The sequence below is a fragment of the Schistocerca gregaria genome, chromosome X, assembly GCF_023897955.1.
Source record: "Schistocerca gregaria isolate iqSchGreg1 chromosome X, iqSchGreg1.2, whole genome shotgun sequence".
NCBI lineage: Eukaryota > Metazoa > Arthropoda > Insecta > Orthoptera > Acrididae > Schistocerca > Schistocerca gregaria.
This window is the reverse complement of record NC_064931.1, coordinates 479,404,016-479,416,530: the sequence shown is the minus strand read 5'-3', so window position 1 is coordinate 479,416,530 and position 12,515 is coordinate 479,404,016. Positions and strand designations below refer to the sequence as shown.

Here is a 12,515-nt window from a genome sequence, read left to right as displayed (position 1 = left end):
CCTGAAGTGATTTACGGACATCACGGCAAATCTAAATCAGGATGGTCGGATGAGGGTTTGAACTGTCACTGTCCCCATTGCGTGTCCAGTGTACTAAAAACTGCACCATCCCACTCGGGGAGTTTCTGCTGTGATTCCCCGGTAACTCATTTCATCGGTTGTCTAAAGAGCGTGGAGCATCTTATTAAACCTGCCATGGAGCCACTAAATGTCTCAGGTTATGGCCATACAGAGTTCAGGTAGTTGAAGAGCTATATTCTTTGGAGTCAGAAAAACCTGTCTCCTATTGTCAGTGGTTTAAGAGCTCACACAACGATGTGAATAATATGCTGAACAATACATTTTTCAGTGATGAAGCACGGTTCCACTTACATGTATGTATTAAACAGACGGAATACTTGCATTTAAGCTGCCAATAATCATCACACATTACACAAGATGCAACCTCACCTACAAGAAAATGGAGTATGATGTGCCATATCTAGCCAGTGAATTGTTGGATTCACGGCCACACTTGAAGTGAGTGAACGTTACTGCTGGTTTCAAAAAGACAGTTCAACATGTCACACCGTCAATGAGACAATGATGACACACTAAAAATATGTGGGCCTCCCGCTCACCAGATCTAACTTCCCCAGATTTCTTATCTTTTTTTTGTGGGGAGGGACATCTTGAGGAGGTACACTAAAATAACTCAAGAATGCTGGAGAGTACAGAATCACATTATCACTGCCATAAAAGAAGCCACAGTCTATATACACAATGAGTATCTGCATACCTTTGCCACCTAGTCAATACGTATTTAGTACAAAATGGGGGGACAGTTTCAGCATCTTTTAAATACCTTTCTAAATGTATTAAATAATATTGATAAAGAATATAGTAAATAAGTGTTGGAGTTCTGGCTTATCTGAATCACCTTGTACTTTACTGGCAGCTTTCAGTAATCAAACTCTACAAGCAATTTGTATGCCAACAGGAAATTGCAAATGGTCCCCCCTTCCTCCCTCAAGACCAATTCTTCAATCAGTTTTTCTTTGCAAGAATCATTGTCATTGCCATCGTCAATATATTTTCTGTTTCTAATGTTATGACAAGATGCACAATTTTTCCCGCATGATTAAAGCTGGCAGGAATGTAACCAGAATTTAAGTGAAGGTGATGGCCACACACAGTAGGAAAAACTGGCAACCACTGGCAGTCATACAGCCAGGTACACACGCTAGAGTTTTTTAAACCTCGTCAAGGAACAAGCGTGGCAGGTCGTTTATAGGGCCGATAACATAGATGACAAGTATAATGCTTTCCTTCACACATTTCTTATGCTCTTTGAGAGTTGCTTTCCATTAGAACATTCTACATAGGACACTAGCAGTAAAAGACAGCCTGGGTGGCCAACTAGTGGGAGGAGGATACCATGTAGAACAGAGGGAGAATTACATCAAAATGTTAGAAATATTCACAATGAAGGAGTATGTGGTACGCAAATAGAATAGCTAATTCACAGGATAAAATTAAAACCACTTGGTCAGTTGTGAAGGAAGTGTTTGGTCATCAGCACAAGGTTGACAATATAAAGTCAGTTCGTAGTAAAAATATTTCTGTTACTGATAAATCAGATGTATGTACAGTTTACATACTTTTCTGAGCATTGCTGCTGAATTAAAGAAAAATTTAGTTTCTACAGGGAATTCTATAACACACTTGGCAAATGCCTTTCCGAGATTTATGTCTGAAATATTCCTCTGTGATATGGGACAAGGGGGAGATTGAGTCAACAATTAAATCACTGAAGACTAAGGACTCTCATGGATATGATGGAGTGCCTAGCAGAGTATTAAAGCACTGTGCTGCACATGTTAGCCCAGTATTTAGCCATATTTGTAATTTTTCCTGTAGGAACAGTCAGTTTCATGAAAGATAAAAGAACTCAGTACAGCTGCTGTGTCAAAAGGCAGAAAGGGATAATGCAGACAATTTTAGACCTATTTCCATGCCATCAGTGTTTGCTAAAGATAATGAAAAAGGTTTTGTATGTAAGGATAATTGATCATATTATATAACATAATTTGCTATCAACTGTACAGTTCAGTTTTAGAAGTTGTTTAACAATTGAAAATGCTATATTCTCTTTTCTCTGTGAGGTACTGGATGGGTTAAACGAAAGGTTTAGAACGCTAGACACATTTTCTGATTTAACTAAGGCATCTGATTGCGTTTATCACAAAATAGTGCTCCTGAAGTTGAACCATTATGGAATACGGGGAGTAGCTTAGAGTAACAATAACTGTAACAACAGACAGCAAAAGGTAATTATTCACAGTGTTGAGAACGGCTGTGATGTGGGGTCTGGGTGAATATGGTCAAATGTAGAGTGCCCCAGGGATCAGTGTTGGGGCCGATCCTGTTCCTTATTTGTATAAATGATATGCCCTCTAGTATTATGGGTAACTCTAAAATATTTGTTTGCCAATGACACTCACTTGGTAGTAAAGGATGTTGTGTGCAACACTGGTTTGGTTTCAAGTAGTGCAGTTCATGAAATAAGTTCATGGCTTGTGGAAAATAAATTAACAGATCACAGTAAGACTCAGTTTTTACAGTTTCTAACAAAATTCAACAAAACCGACCTTTTAATTTCACAGAATGGGCATATAATTAGTGAAACTGAACAGTTCAAATTTCTAGGTATTCACGTAGACAGTAAACTGTCGTCGAAAGCCCATGTGCAGAATCTTGTTCAAAGCCTTAATGCTGCCATTTTTACGATTCGAATTTTATCCGAAGTAAGTGATCGCTCGACATGAAAACTATTCTACTTTGCTTATTTTCATTCGCTTATGTCGTATGGTATTATATTTTTGGGTAACTCTTCCCATTCTAAAAGGATGTCTCTCTCAGAAATGGATGGTTCGGGCAACAAATGGTGTAAGTTTGTAAACCTCTTGTCGACCCCTGTTCACTGGTCTGGTTATTTTGACATTGGCCTCTCAACCTATATATTCTTCACTGTCATTTCTGGTTAATAATATCAGCTTGTGTCCAAGAATAAGCAGCTTTCACTCTGTTAATACTCAGCAGAAATCCAACCTGCATTTGGATCAGACTTCCGTAACTATTGTGCACAAAGCTGTGCAGTATACTGCTGCATCCATTTTCCATAAGCTAACACATGAATTCAAAAATCTTAGCAGTAATCCACACACTTTCAAATCGAAACTGAAGAGTTTCCTCATTGGTTTCTCCTCCTATTCTGTTGAGGAGTTCCTTGAAAAATTAAGCTGATTCTTAAGTAATATTGTTGATTACATTTACTTAAACTTATGGCTTGACTTTTTTTGGGTTCATAAACATTTTATTTTGATCTGTTATTACTTTTATGTTGGAATTTCATGTACCGTGTTTATTACTTGCTCATTGCAAGAAAGTCAAAGGCAGCAGGTGAAACTGTGAATCCACCAATACTAAGTGACTTATAAACAAAGTGAAAGTTCGTTCTCCCACATTAGGCACTGAATGAATGTCTACTCCCCCCCCCCCCTCAAATATCAGTTAATTCATTTGGAAAATTTATCTATAGTTAAAAACTGACATTTCTAAAAATAAATACAAGGACCATGGATTCATGTTCTGTTGTTTTAGTAGCTGTGGCAGATAGAAATTACTGCTTCAGATACACTGATGTGGGCAATTACAGATTCAGAAATAGATTCAAGATCCTTCAAGCATGCACAATTTGGCATTTCAGCAAGTAAATGCTATGTTTTGCACTGACCACAGATAGAAATGTTGCATTTGTTCACATTATACTTACAACATGTTGTGTACTTCATTACTATATGAGGATTGTTGATGAATAGAAATTTAAGGACACACTGACATTTCCATTACACAATTCATATTAAGCATGTCTGCATGTGGAACTAGACACAACACAACTGGAAACATTGTCAGAGACCATTTTACAGATATTCTGTTCTACTCATTGATCAGTGCCTCAGCAAAAATGTAGTAAGTAGTATATCTTTAATGGTCTTGGAATATGAAGAACTACATTGTAAACATACATGAAGTAAAAAATTACACATTTTATTACCTTCTACCTATCAACCATGGGCAACTGTAAACATTTATCCAAGAGGGTTTCAAAATCATAAAATTGCAAATTCTGTTATAACTGATTCAGTGAGTCTGAAAAGTGTGTCATGCCCCAAGCACTAATTTTTACAGGGAGCAGTTGTCTGATGGCACTCTCCATGCTACTCTAGCCTGTGCAAACCTCACCTCCAAATAACTACTGTGACTTACATCCATTTAAACTTACTATTTTTACCTCTGCCTCCCTTTACAATTTTTATCCCCCCATAATTCCCTCTAATACTAATTGAACAATTCCTTGAGGTCTCAGAATGATACCTTCTTTTAGTCAAGTTGTGCCATAAATTTCTTTTTTCCCCAACTGTATTTAGTACCTCCTCACTCGATACGTGATATACCCATCTACATTTACATGACTACTCTGCAATTCACAATTAAGTACCTAGCAGACACTTCACTGAACCACCTTCACACTATTTCTCTATCGTTCAACTCTCTAACGGCACATGGGAAAAATGAACTTAAAAATCTTTCTGCATGAGCTTTGAGCTCTGTTATTTTATTATGAAGACCATTTTTTCCTATGTAGGTGGGCGCTAACAAAATATTTTCACACTTAGAGGAGAAAGTCTGTGATTGAAATTTCATGAGAAATTTCTGCTACAGCAAGAAACACTTTCGTATTAATGACTGCCACACCAATTTGTGTATCATATCTGTGGGATTCCCCCCCCCCCCCCCCCCATTTCAAGATAATATGAAATGAGCTGCCCTTCTTTGAACTTTTTCAATGTCCTGATATACGATGCTGATCGCACACTGTGCAACAATACTTCATAAGATTACGGACAAGTGAAGTGTAGGCAGTCTCTTTGCAATTGGTCTTCTAAGTGTTCTAACACAGTCTTTGGTTCGCTTTCCCTACAACATTATCATGTTATCATTCTAGTTTCAGTTGTTTGTAAGTGTAATTCCAAGGTATTTAGTTGGAGTCACATTCTTTACATTTGTGCGATTTATCATGTAACCAAAATTTAGTGGATTCCTTTTAGTGCTCACATGGATGACATTTTTATTATTTAGAGTCAATTTCCACTTTTCATACTATACTGATATCTTGGTTAATTAATTTTGCAACTGATCCTAATCGTCTTATAAGATGATAAATGACAGCATTCAGAACGCCCTGAAATTACCTGACTACCTGTGGGGTGGGGCCATCTAGACTGCCAGAATAATGGCTAACTTACTATTATATCATTGGGATCCATTTGCTTATTTAATAGACACAGATGTTTAATCCACTTTAAAAAATTTGGGATCTCAGTGTAGTGTTATTTTAGGGAATTCCTTTTAGTAGAAAATTTCGCTGGTGTTATGTGTGTGCATATTTTATATGCAATGTTTGATTTCCCGTGGAAAATAGAGATGATAGAGCAGTGTCACTGTGCACAGTAAAGGAAAAGACCTTTATGTGCATGTGTGAATTTTGTCCCTGTCTTACAGTGAGTCAGTCGCTGCCTGTCGGTTGCTGAGTGAGGTGCTACACGTTTTCATCGGATTACCAATTCTCTCAAGATGACTGAACGTGTTTAGCAATTATACTGCATTGAATTTTGTCAAACCAAAGATTCAGCAAGTGTTTAAGAAGAGCAATGCATGTAACAAATTAAGTAGTGGTTCAACCAATTCAAAAATGGCCACACATCAGTGGAGAGTGACCAGCATTCTGGTAGGCCCCAAACTGCTCAGAGTGCAGCTGTTGTTGAGAGGGTGCAAAATTTGGTGATGGCAGTGCATTGTTTGTCCATGCGGGAAATTGCCCAAGAGGTTGGAGAGAGTAAAGATTCTGCACATGCAATTTTGCATGATGATTTGACAAGAAGAGAATAGAAGCTTTCGAAATGTGGTGCTACAGAAGAATACTGAAGATAAGGTGGATAGAGCACGTAACTAATGAGGAGGTATTGAATAGGATTGGGGAGAAGAGAAGTTTGTGGCACAACTTGACTAGAAGAAGGGATCGGTTGGTAGGACATGTTTTGAGGCATCAAGGGATCACAAATTTAGCATTGGAGGGCAGCGTGGAGGGTAAAAATCGTAGAGGGAGACCGAGAGATGAGTACACTAAGCAGATTCAGAAGGATGTAGGTTGCAGTAGGTACTGGGAGATGAAGCAGCTTGCACAGGATAGAGTAGCATGGAGAGCTGCATCAAACCAGTCTCAGGACTGAAGACAACAACAACAACAACGATTTGAACATGCACTGAGTGGCTGTGAAATTCGTGCCCAAGTTGTTGTTGCGAGAACAGAAAGACCTCCATTTTGACGTTGCACAGAACCTTCTGGACACCACCAACACTGATTTTGGGTTTCTGAACACCGTGATACCTGGAGATGAGTCATGGGTGTACAGGTATGACCCAGAAACCAAAAGACAGTTGTCACAATGGAAGCATCCCGAGTCTCCAAGGCCGAAGAAAGTGCGGCAGGTGCGAAGTAAAATCAAGATGATGCTGACTGTCTTCTTTGATGTCCATGGAATTGTGCATCACGAATACGCACCAGAAGGGCAAACAGTGACAAAGGAGTACTATCAAGATGTTCTCCGACAACTCCGCGATGCAGTTTGGCGCAAAAGACCAAACATGTGGACAGCGAAACAGTGTCAACTGCATCACGACAACCCCCCGCACATTCAGCCCATGTGATCCAAAATTTCTTGGCCAAATATGGAATTACAGCCATTCGCCAAACTCTCTACTCTCCAGACATGGCTCCTTGCGACTTCTAGTTGTTTCCAAAATTGAAGACACCACTGAAAGGATCCCGTTTAGAGAGTAGAGAAGAGAATGCGGAACACGACGACAGAGCTGAACACCAAGAAGACTTCCAGAGGTGTTTCCAGCAGTGGAAGGAATGGTGGGCTAAGTGTGTGCAAGCACAAGGGGCCTCCATTGAAGGGAATTAGGGTCCCAACCCCGTGAGGTATTCGAAATTTTTTTTCTGTCCAGAGGCCAAATATTTTTAGACAGGCCTCGTATACAAGCAGAGGTTTGGGTCTCAGAGGCATCTAGAATGAATAGTTGGAATCCCTAAACTGCGTGCGTGCGCACCACGAGGAGGAGGAGGAGGAGGAGGAAGAAGGAATTGTGAGGTTTCCATCTTGGTCCCACATGTTCCACCTCAACAGCCATGCAGCTCATCAGCATGCAGCACACATCGATACTGCAGGCTTCTCTCTCTCTCTCTCTCTCTCTCTCTCTCTCTCTCTATCTCTCTCTCTCTCTCTCTCTCTCTCTCTCTCTCTCTCTCTCTCCCTCCCTCCCCCCCCTCTCCCTCCATGTTTTCACCATCCTCATGATCTGGACAGTCAAGTCAAGATCCCTGTTCCTTGTGACACACAACATTCCACTGCCACGCAGCGCGGTGCTCACTGAAGCACCCAGAGCTTATGGTGACAGAGGACTGGTGGCACTTACCAGTCCCCAGCTCAGAAACCCTGAAGTTATAAAGCTGATATCCAGCAAACGAATGCTGAATCCACAAGGGTACCTGTTGTGTTTTCTGATTTAAGTTAGTTCTACCTCTGTGTCAGTGATGACCGTTTTTTTGGTTAGGAGGAGACGAGCTGAGGGCTTTGTTTTCTGATGAAAGCTAGTTCTGTCTTGGTGCCAAAGATGGCTGTGTTGGTTAGAAGGCGCCAGTTGAGGGCCTGCAACCAATCTGTGTGCTAGACACACTGAACCTACACAGGGAGTTATGGTCTTGGATGTGATTTCCTATGACACCAAGAGCACTTCTGTGGTTATTCCACTCACTCTGACTGCAAAACTGTATGTCAATCTGGTGATTTGAGATGTCATGCTGCCGTTCATGAACAGCATTCGAAGGGGCATTTTCCAACAGGGTAACGCTTGCCCGCATACTGCTATTGTAACCCAACATGCTCTATAGAATGTTGACATGTTGCCTTGGCCTGCTCGATCAACAGATATTTCTCCATTTTAGCACACACAGGACGTCATCGGATGACTATTCCAGTGTCATCCACAACCAGCATTAACCGACCTTGAATTGACTAAGTGACACAGGCATGGAACTCCATCGTCCAAACTGACATCCAGCACCTATAAAACACAATGCATGCATGTTTGAATGCTTGCATTCAACATTTTGGTCATTACACCAGTTATTAATGTACCAGAATTTCAAATTTGCAATGGCTTATATTGTGCTTACAATAACCTGTGATCTTGCAATGTTAATCACTTCGATTGGTTACCTAGACAAAGGTGTTCCCTAAACTTACTCAACATTAATTATTATTTTTTTGTATTAGTGGAAATTATTAAGAGTACTGGCCCTATAACACTTCCTTGGGGTATGTCCAAAGTTATTTTTACATCTCCGGATTTCTCTGTGGCAAGAATGTGTGTGTGTTCTGTTTGCTACAAACTCTGCAATTCAGTCACACAGCTGGTCTGACATTCTGTACATATATTTTGTCCATTAGCAGGAAGCAGTTTTGCAAAAAAGATATTTAGTATTTCAGCCTCTGTGTCATCCTCCATTTTGATGCCATTACAGTCACAGTGTCTGGACACATGGCTTTTATCTGTTCACTGATTTAACCTAAGATAAAAAATTCTTAGGTTTTTTCTGTCAAGTCTGTTGACAGAATTATACTTTCAAATTCACTGAACACTTCACATATGGCTCTCCTTATGCTAACTCTGGCTTCCTTCAGTTTCTGTTTGTGAGGCTTTAGCTATATTAAATTTGCTGTGAAGTTATCTCTGCTTTCATAGTAGCTTTCTACCATGGCTGACAAACCATGGCAGGTCTTTTCCACCTCTCACAACTTTGCTCAGCACATACTTTTCTACGGTGTATTGCAGAACGTTCTTGGAATTTGTACACCAAAGCTAAAAATTGTCAGTGCAGCAGATGAAATCTTCATGTTGACTGCTTAAATAATCTGAAATCCGTTTCTTGTCACTGTTGCTATTATATAACAACCTTTATTTACATTATTATTTACAGCCATATTCTGAGGTCCTGTAATGGCATTATGATCAATTCCCTGTTCTACACTAACAGAGTCTAATAAAAGTTCAAGCATGTTGGTGGATACGAAATCTAATATGTTGCCTTCATGAGTCTGGTCTCTCATTAGCCGCGTAAGTTAATTTTCACACAAGACATTTAGAACAATTTCACATCATTCCCTATCCCTACCAACTGTTTTAAGGACTTACCTCTCTCAGTCTATAGCTGGTAAGTTGGAATTTCCACCTAATACTACAACATGATCAGGAAATTAATGTGAAATATTCTCCATGTTTCGTCTCAAATGTTCTGCCACTACTGTTCCTGAGGCACGGGGGTCTACAAGAGTATCTGATAACCATGTTTGATCCTCCTCTAATGCTTACTTTCACCTAAATTATTTGACATTCACCAGACATTATCTTACCTTTAATGACTATTAACATGTCTCAACCACTAGTGTTCAAGCTATCTTCAGGATACACACTCCAATCCCAATTTACAATTTCAGTGTGAAATATTTGGTTTCAGTTAGCTTCGTACCTAGTAATATATGCCTATTGTTATCATTCATAAGCAAAACATTCTGGGACCTTTCCATAGATGTTCATGTATTTAACTAATATCATATTAATCCATCAGTTTAATAAATGATTGCAAAATATTGACACCAATTATCTACAGAAGAATGAAAAATATTATAAGAATTCAACTTTGGGGAAGACCAGTTTGACTTCTGAAGAAATGTATGTATGATTGAGGCTATACTGACCCTACAACCCAACTTAGAAAGCAGGTTAAAGAAAGACACTTATGTTTATACCATGTTAACTGAATCTTGTGTCGGTTTTGGTAAAACATTATAATAAATGAAAAGCACTAGTATGCTTTTGTTCTACAGTATTACATTTATTGTGTAGACCGGTTTTCAGCTTTCAAGGCCATCTTCAGACTTTACTGACTATTGTCACCATAGAAGTTATAATGTTTTGTACATGACATTGGAACAGAAGTTACAAACCTAGATTGAAGTAGAAATGAGCAGTAAATAAAATCTTACACAGTGTGGTGGTAATGCAATGTAATGTGAAAAATTAAAAGTTGATCAGTAAATAAATATAAACAGAGTAAACAGGAAACTAACACAAAACAGGAACAGTAAGCCTACATAACAGTTTATATTAATAAATAAAACCAATAAAATAACATAAAATTTGTGCTTGACATGGCTACTTCAGGAGATACAAAACATGGCGAGATACACAAAACAATTCAAAGAAAGAAAGAATTATCAGTGTAGCTACAGAATATATATGGAACTTCAGCGATAGCAATAAGATAAACAGAAATGAATACATGCAGGAAAATGAAGGAATGTGAGACAACATACACTAAATGTCATCTCTGAGAGCATGGTGGTACTGCATTTGAAAAAGTAAAAGGTTGACAAGTACACAAATATAAAATGAGCAAACAGGAAAAACATTAACACTATACTCGAAACTACGCCTATGTAACAGTTTGTTTTACATAAATGAACCAAGTAAAATAAAAACACTATTTGATGAGAATGATAAAAATAAAAGAACTCAATGAATACAGTAAACTGGGGAATACGTAGAACCAGACCATGTGGGAAGTAATGAAAAACACAAATGATTATGTGAAGTTTAAGAGGGAGGAAGTGTTAAGCTGTGTCTGATCATTTAAGATTAGACCTGTACTGTCAGCTAGATGTTTGTTAATTTCCAGGGCTTCCAACAGATTGAGTTTTTGGCCTTTGTTTGTACCATCACATGCTCAACAAAGCTGCATTCGTGTTCAGCAGCCTAGTTACTATGTCTCTGCCTGACTGACCAACTGTGATACGTTCTACATGTATATACAATGCAGACTGACAATAGCATTAAAAGTGGCTCTGAAAACAGATTTTTTTTTAACATCAAGCATTAAATTATTTGAAACTTCCTGGCACATTAAAACTGTGTGCCGGACCGAGACTCGTACCTGGGACCTTTGCCTTTCGCGGGCAAGTGCTCTACCAACTGAGCTCCCCAAGCACAACTCTCGCCCCGTCCTCACAGCTTTACTTCCGCCAGTACCTCGTCTCCTACCTTCCAAACTCATATCAGCGCACACTCTGCTGCAGAGTGAAAATCTCATTCTGGATTAAATTATTTGTTAGGAATACTTTTCTGAAGACATTTCTATAGAGCATAACCACATACAGAAGTGAAACATGGACAGTAACTAGGTCAGGCAAGAAAGGAATAAAATCTTTTAAGACTGTTGAAAGTTGGTTGGGTATATCAAAACCACTAACGAGGTAATGAACTGAGGGGGAAAAAGGCATCTAATGATGGACACACCCTGAGGCATTAAAAAATCATCAATTTGGTAATGGGAGCGTAGAGCATAACAACTGTAGAGGGAGACCAAGATTTGAATACATTAAACAGGTTCAAATGGATGACGGCTGCAGCAGTTATGCAGAGATAACAGGTCTCGCACAGGATGCACTAGCGTGGAGAGCTGCATTAAACCACTCTTCCAACTGAAGATCACCAAAAGAATGAACAACAAATCTGATATTAACCACAATGCAGCAGTTGCAGAACGTAAATATTTAAGATCTGGCATATGTGCCTAAATGTTAAGGTTCTTATCAAGAACTTATGAACTTTATATTGTAGGCATAATCCATATCAATCCAGGCAGTGGGGTCTAATTTCATAGCCTCAGATGTTATTGAATTCAACATATGTTACAATTCTGCCCCAAGTAAGAAATTCATATTTTGTTTTGTCCAAAAGAATTCCTGACCCAAGACACAGGCTGGCAAAGACAGTGACCCAGGTACCATTTCACACATGTGATTTTTGGTGTAATTTTTAAAATGCTACATTTCTGCAACAGTTTCTGACATTGCTTTGCTTATTTTTTTATTTGAAAGATAGTAACTTTATTACTGAAATGATATCCTTGGTTTGTAGGTGTGTGTGTGTGTCAAGGTTCTCCTGGCTGGTAGTCTTCTAAATTTACTCAATTAACTTAAAAAATGCCAATCTAAAAAATGTTCAAATCTTTCACTGTTTATCAGTACACTGTAGTACTGCATTCTCTTGAGAGAACTTTCACATCTCAGTTTAACTGAAGAAGATTTGAACTGACACTTCAGTTGTGAACAGGTACACAAAGAAAGCAGTTTTCCAAATTTGCGGCCCAACCGTAATTGTAAGCTATCGTGAAGAGTTTGTCGATTGAGTTTTAGAGTTTCTTGTGGAAAGGACAGTGTTTGAAATGTGTTCTGACAGTTATCACACGAGAGTAAGATGTGTTGACTACCTGCATATCCATGAAAGAG

At 38.9% G+C, this 12,515-nt stretch overlaps 1 protein-coding gene across 1 annotated transcript in view; it reads right to left on the bottom strand.

The window, feature by feature from the left end:
* Positions 1-12,515, bottom strand: part of LOC126298911 (putative glutathione-specific gamma-glutamylcyclotransferase 2) — a 28,920-nt gene that overhangs the window by 3,799 nt on the left and 12,606 nt on the right. The gene's annotated exons all lie outside the window — the stretch shown is intronic.